The sequence below is a fragment of the Procambarus clarkii genome, chromosome 15 (genome assembly GCF_040958095.1).
Source record: "Procambarus clarkii isolate CNS0578487 chromosome 15, FALCON_Pclarkii_2.0, whole genome shotgun sequence".
NCBI classification, from domain to species: Eukaryota; Metazoa; Arthropoda; class Malacostraca; order Decapoda; family Cambaridae; genus Procambarus; species Procambarus clarkii.
Window position 1 is genome coordinate 38,174,253 of NC_091164.1, and position 7,866 is coordinate 38,182,118.

A 7,866-nucleotide genomic window follows, 5' to 3' on the forward strand; every position below is an offset into this window, starting at 1 on the left:
TTTTTGGCCCGTGACATACGCTGCCATCTTGTGTGGTATTCTCTTCTTCTTTCTATAATGTGTGCATACATTCTGAAGGAGAAAGGCCAAGTGCTACATTACCAATTACTATTACAAGATTATTAGTAAAGTATTGTACTGCAAAAAGCAAATAAAATGGGGTAAACTAAACTTTGAAAACAAATAATAATTAAAACAGGTAAATTAGTAAAATAACAAAGGCTTAAGCAGACATGACTCTGCTTAAGCCATGTAAAGCAGACAGATAAGATGGCAATATATAAGGGGAAAAAATTAAAAAGCTAGGATATAAAACTAATTGAGATCAAAAGCATAAATTACTAAAGTAGGGGAAAAAATAACAAATGACTTCATAAAAAAATTATCCAATTGCCAACAGCAACTTGGTAGTACGAGTCTAAGTCTAAGAAACAAAAAAAATTTAAATGCTGTTATCTGCAATGAAACAATACATACTATTGCACGTACCGAAACATTGATGAATGTAAAAAATAGAGAACTATTTGCTGAATGTCCCATAAATGGATTTAAACTATTTTACACAAAGAGGGGGGAGAAGCCATGTATGTTAGGGAATATTTGAAATGTAGTCTCGAAAAGTACACAACTGTGATAGGAAAATTAGGTCACATGGAGGAGTGGGTCTGTATACTATGGAAGACCTTGTATGCTCGGAGCTCCTTAACATTACAAATGAGGTGGTAGAGGTATTGGGATTAAAAATAGAGAAAATAAATTTAGTGATTATTCTAATATACAAACCGCCAGATGCAACGGCCGAGGAATTCACAGAACAGATAAACAAAATGGAGAACTCGATACCTCATATTATCTTCCTAGGTGACTTCAACTTGCCTAGTCTAAGATGGAGAATGGCAAACAATAATATTATACCAGGAAATTTATCGAGACCTACCCACTCAGCTTCCTGGCAATACGTTAGTAATGAATAAATATGATATATTTACTCATTATAATGTTGGTGCTGAATGTACAACACGAAAAAACATAATTTTAATCTGAAAAAGGATCTTTTTATAAAGAAATTAGACGAAAATAAAGAGCTGGTGACGCCAAATCAAGTCGACGATCCAAGCGTCGGTTAGGTTAGGTTAGGTCAACCTAACCTATTATATTTATTCATTACTAACGTATTGCCAGGAAGCTTTGTGAAGCTTGTGTAGCTTGTGGTAGCTTGTGGTAATTAGACGGACCCTCATTTTAACAGAAACTTGGCTAAGTAAAGACTATACCCAACTCTACAACTTAGCTGGTTATAAAGGCATTCATAATTGCAGGCCTAGTAAAAAAGGAGGTGTTATACCAAAACAGATGCAGAACTAGGAAACAGGATTTCTTCAACAGAAATTTTGAAATTGTTCACAATTTTTGTTACACCAAAGTTGGAGTATGCAGCAGTTGTATGGTGTGCCCATATCTTAGAAAGCATATCAACAAACTGGAAACGGTGCAGAGACATGCCACTAAGTGGCATTAACTAAATGCCATTAAATATGCCAAATATACTACATAAATATACATACTACACATGCACAATAATTGTCCTGGGACCTCTGATATTCATAATATAATTATATATATATATATATATATATATATATATATATATATATATATATATATATATATATATATATATATATATATATATATATATATATATATGTATATATAGGGCCATCAACACACCTCCAGCTAGGGCCACCAACACACCTCCAGGGCCATCAACACGCCTCCAGGGCCATCAACACAACACCACCATCAACACACCTCCAGCCAGGGCCACCAACACACCTCCAGCCAGGGCCACCAACACACCTCCAGCCAGGGCCATCAACACACCTCCAGCCAGGGCCACCAACACACCTCCAGCCAGGGCCACCAACACACCTCCAGCCAGGGCCACCAACACACCTCCAGCCAGGGCCATCAACACGCCTCCAGGGCCATCAACACAACACCACCACCAACACACCTCCAGCCAGGGCCACCAACACACCTCCAGCCAGGGCCACCAACACACCTCCAGCCAGGGCCACCAATACACCTCCAGCCAGGGCCACCAACACACCTCCAGCCAGGGCCACCAACACACCTCCAGCCAGGGCCACCAACACACCTCCAGCCAGGGCCACCAACACACCTCCAGCCAGGGCCACCAACACACCTCCAGCCAGGGCCACCAACACACCTCCAGCCAGGGCCACCAACACACCTCCAGCCAGGGCCACCAACACACCTCCAGCCAGGGCCACCAACACACCTCCAGCCAGGGCCACCAACACACCTCCAGCCAGGGCCACCAACACACCTCCAGCCAGGGCCACCAACACACCTCCAGCCAGGGCCACCAACACACCTCCAGCCAGGGCCACCAACACACCTCCAGCCAGGGCCACCAACACACCTCCAGCCAGGGCCACCAACACACCTCCAGCCAGGGCCACCAACACACCTCCAGCCAGGGCCACCAACACACCTTCAGGGCCATCAACACACCTCCAGCCAGGGCCACCAACACACCTCCAGCCAGGGCCACCAACACACCTCCAGCCAGGGCCACCAACACAACACCACCATCAACACACCATCCAGCCTACCACCACAAGCTTATAAATATACTACACATGTCTAAGAGCAAATAAAAGAAAACAGTTACCTTAACTATTGAAGATGCAGCAGGATTTTGTGGATAAGCCAGCAGCAGTCCCTCTCGACACGGTTTTAAAATGGCGGCGACTACCACAACATGCAACGAGCCTAAAGAATGTCCAGCGCTAGCATTATCTAAACGCTATTATATATTAACAAGCAATACGGAAATCTAAAATAAAAAAAATGATACAAATAATTGTATTAAATATTTATTTGCAATTACAATACCTCGGGAATATATTTTTGCGTTAGCAAAACATATTAAGTTCGTATTTAGTTTAACTCATTTAAATTCTTTACAAATAATAACCTGATTTTACCTGATGGCCATTAACATTAATGTTTTATGTTGATCCATTTCATACCCTTATTATTTCAATTTCTTTCTTTATTATGCACCCCATACCCATCCCGTGGGCGGTGGTGTAAAGGATTACAGAGGCACATAATGGGTTCAGGAACTGAACTCTCTAGTTTGTTTAGCTAAGCAAATAACAATTTTTGACGCTAGTTACAAAATTATTAATGTTATATATACATGTACACACTCTCATACATACATGTACATATATATATATATATACGTATACATATATACATACACATGCATATTTATAATCACCCACACAAATACACACATCAATAATCTCTGTGTCACTTATTTTATACATGTTCTTGTAGAACATTCTATTGCGAACACATTGGGCGCTGCCCAATAAACTCGCCCCTCGGGGCAAAATTATTTTTTTTTTTTAATCTTGGTGGAACATAAAATGGCCGCCTGTGTTTATGCTGTCGTCAGATGGCGCTGTGACGTCACAGATGAGGGAAGCACGTACTGCGCATTAATGCCTCGATCCCTCGTTATTTATTTATTTTATTTATTTATATATATACAAGAACGTACATTGGGGGTTAAGAGACAACATAGAGCTTAAGTTAGAATTATAATCTTGTAAAACCACTAGCTTGCATATATAGCGTTTCGGGCAAGTCCTTAAACTAATCTTTGAGCAAATTCTTAAACAGAGTTTTAGAGAAATAATTAAATGTAAAATTGATAAAAAGTGTTTAACAGGTACATTACAGCTTTACTTTACAAGTACAGATGATTTTAAGTAGGATAATTACAGTAAAATTGTCAAAAAATTGTTTACAGGTACGATGCAAGAATTTTCGACACAAAAGCAGATCAGAACAATACACAATAATGAACAAGGAATCCTAAGTACAATTAGGAAAACATCTCAGGGTTATACATTGGATTACTGAAGCACAATATGAGGATCATTACAAATAGTAATGCAGTAGAATATGCACTCATATTCTATTATTAAGTTAATATTAAGTTCCTTCCTCATGTTAAGTATCTTTGTGGTACTAGGGACATCCAAGGATTATCTTCAAGGCTTCGTTCTGCAAGTTTTCAAGCCCTTTAAGCTTTCTTTCAGTCATCAAGGCAAGCAGAGATGCAACATAATCCACTACCTCCTTTATGAACTGGCGTTACTCTTGCGTTTTTAAGGATATCAGGGAAGGTATGACACTCAAGGGATTTGTTGAACAGCAGAGCTATAGGTGGTGCAAGGGCATATGGGAGGCGCTCTTGTATACAATGGATGGGATTTCACTGATGTTCCCAGCTTTGGTTTTTAGTGAATGTATGATGGACACAACATCTGACGGGCTGACTGGTGAGAGGATAAGAGAGTTTGGATAGCTGCCTGAGAGATATGTGTTGATATGTGTCTGACTCTGTGGGATTTTACTTGCAAGGTTAGCGCCAATCGATGAAAAGAAGCTATTAAATTCATTCGCCATTTCTAAGTCAGATGACAGTGTAAGGCCATCCTTAGAGAGTGTTATCTGGTTGTGGGAGTGTTGTTTAGTTCCCAGGATGTTAGAGATGGTATTCCATGTGCTTTTCATGTTGCCTTTTGCTTCTTTGAATCTAGTCTCATAGTATGAAAGTTTTGCTTTTCTTATGATACTGGTAAGCACTGACGAGTACCTTTTAACTACTTCCATTGGAATTAGGCCACTCCTAAATTTCTTTTCGTATTCATGTTTTTTGTTGATTGATTTAATTATGCCACTTGTGAGCCACGGGTTATTTTTTCTTTTATCAGTTACTTGTTTGGTAAGGAGGGGACAGTGAGTGTTGTAGAGGCTTAGAGTTTTGTAGAGAAAGAGGTTAGTTGATGAGTTTATATCCTGTGAATTATTAAATTCAGATTCCCAGTTAATATTGTGAAGTGCATTAGAGAGATTGCCTAAAGCTGATTCACTATGTAGCCTGAATGAAAGTTTTTTGGTTTCTGGTGGTGATGTGTCAATGTTTGCTATGAGGAAAGTAGGATAGTGGTCAGTTGTTCTGTCATAAATTACCCCAGATGTAAGGGGAGCTGTTATATTAGTCCAAAGGTGATCCAGGGTAGTGGCAGATGTTTGAGTGACTCGGGTGGGCTTGGTGATTGTGGGGATTAGCATACAGGAGTGCATGCTGTTACGGAAATAGTCAACTTGAGGGTTGTTTTCAACATTCAATAAAGAAATTCTGGAGGGCTTCTGTGCAAGGGTTAGGATGAGCTAGCCTAAGCATTTTTATACCAATTTGACAGTTATTTTCAGTAACACGATAAACAACGCTCGGAATATTAAGTTCCTTTCTCATATTAAGTATCTTTGTGGTACGAGGGCACCCAAGGATTATCCTCACGGCTTCGTTCTGCAATTTTTCAAGCCCTCCAAGCTTTCTTTCAGGATGCCTTAAAGTTAGTTTAGTTCATTTATTATGCACCCCATACCCATCTTGTGGGCAGTAGTGGAAAGGGTTGCAGAGGCACATAATGGGCTCAGGGACTGAACCCCACAATTCATTTAGCTAAGCAAGTTACAATCTTGATGAGCTAGTTACAAAATTCAGTATAAGTCGTCACATCAACAATGGGTTCGAGATCGATCACAAGTACAGTTTCTAAATTAAGCAACTGACATATGTGGAGAGCTAGTGTCACAATTGATATGTTTGTCCTGCACACCGCCCCTCATCCAGTGGGCAGCGGTGGATAGGTTACAATCACTTTGTTACTACTTACAGTTAGCAAACTGGGGATATTTGGCTAAAATTTCTGGTACCAGATAATTTTGAATGAAATATTGACACATCGTTGGTACATTGGTTATAAAATTGTCTCTGAATTCACTATCACATAGTGACGGAGGGTGTGCGAATAATTTTGTTGACAGTTAACATTTGGTCAGGTCTACATCGGCAGATAATGAGAATTCCCAGAAATACTTGTAACCGAGTCTAAGCCGAGCAGTAGTAACATCTAGAAGTCTGCTGATTTTATTGGATGAACCATAGATGTGTCGCTCCTCTTGCATAATAGTATTGAACGAAAGTTAATCTCCCCAAACAATTTCGCGTTTTGGGCAAGTTACCCCTCCACTCTCTCCATTTTTTTTTGGACATTCCCTGGTAGTGTGCGGAAATACTGAAAAGTGTATACTCTTTTCAACTTTGTCACCTTAATTCTCGTCCTATGTCTTTCATTTTGGTATCAATGCGTTCGCAATAGAATTCCCAACAGAACTATGTGAATATAATGTCAAAGACAGCAGCGCGCTCCACCCGCCGACAAGATGAATGTAGGCCAAGGGTACCAGAAAAAGAAAGCTGAGCGTGATAATACTGAAAAGTGTATACCCTTTTCAACTTTGTTACCTCAATTCTCATCCTAGGTTTTTCAATTTAGCATCAATGTGTTCGCAATAGAATTCTCTACAGGACTAAAGGCATATAAACTCCAAAAGCCCGGCTTACCATCCGCAACAAACAGAGAAAGCGAGAGCGTGTTACCAGGGAGCGCACAAGATCGATAAAATGTATACACTCTTTTCATTCTGGTCACCTCAATTGTCATCTTTGGTCTTTCATTTTGGTATCAATGTGTTCGCAATAGAATTTCCAACCGAAATTTATGCATGAAATGTCAAAAACAGCAGCGTGCTCCACCCGCTGACGTGATGAAAGCACGGCGGACCATCCACACAAAACAGAGAAAGTGAGAGAAAGTAACCTGGGAGCGCTCTAGTGCAATGTAATGTGAACACACTTTTCACTTTGGTTACCTCAATTCTCGTCATATGTCTTTCATTTTGGTATCAATGTGTTCGCAATTGTATCTGCTGGCATTTTACCCTTTGCTTGGATCTGAAGGGTTTTAGGCTCACCACGATGCAATCTGATAGTACCACACGTGTATATACCTATCTTCAAGCAGCAATTCACTCATTCAAACCGACTTATAATAGTTATCCATATATAAATGGTAATCTTTGTTCTACCTGTTAACCTGTCATATGAAGAAAGATTGTCAAAGCTTATATTACATTCTCTAGAAAAGCAAAGAATTAGGAGTGACATATGGTAGAGGTGCACAATGGGATGAATGGACATAACAAAGGGGACATTAATGGGGTATTAAAAGTAGCAACACAAGACAGAACTCGAAACAAAGTGTAAAAATTGGAAAAATTTAGATTTAGGAAAGAACTGCATGAGTAAATACACTGGGTTTGTACCTTAAGGTTCATGTATGCAATATTACAGAGTTCCAGTTAACTCCCATGCATGCAATTAATTTATGTTATGTTTATGTTTTTTATGTTAAAATGTTTTTGTTGATTTGTTTGTATATTTTCATAAGTAAAGCATGCTTACCGTCTTATTCCAAGTTTTTTGATAACTTTACAATGTTTAAAACATAAAGTTCAATATATATTCTGGTTTTCATACAGGAATTATACGTTAATATAACATCATAATAACGTAATGATGTCGTGTAAATAACGTTATACTGACGTCATATAAATGTTATATTTATGTTATAAGAACGTAAATTGGATAGCTTTACAGAAAGTAAACAAAAAAAACTAAATGTTGACTGAAAATTATTTATTCTTAAATATAAAGCATGAAAACATTATAATACCATAGCATTTACTATTATTTTTAAATTTTTACATAAATCTTAAAAAACTGTGTCATAAGAATATATGTTTTTAGTTATATCCTTTGGTTTTAAGAATGTCAGATATACGTATTTATGTCAAAAGTTACAGTATTACCTTTGTGGAACCATTTAAAAACGTCCACAAACG

At 38.7% G+C, this 7,866-nt stretch overlaps 1 long non-coding RNA gene across 1 annotated transcript in view; it reads right to left on the reverse strand.

The window, feature by feature from the left end:
- LOC138365131 (uncharacterized) overlaps positions 1–289 on the reverse strand; it is a 6,433-nt gene extending 6,144 nt beyond the window's left edge. The window contains exon 1 of the long non-coding RNA XR_011228675.1: positions 1–289. This exon is cut by the window's left edge and continues 91 nt beyond it. This is a non-coding gene — a long non-coding RNA (uncharacterized lncRNA).
- Positions 290–7,866: the final 7,577 nt, after the last annotated feature.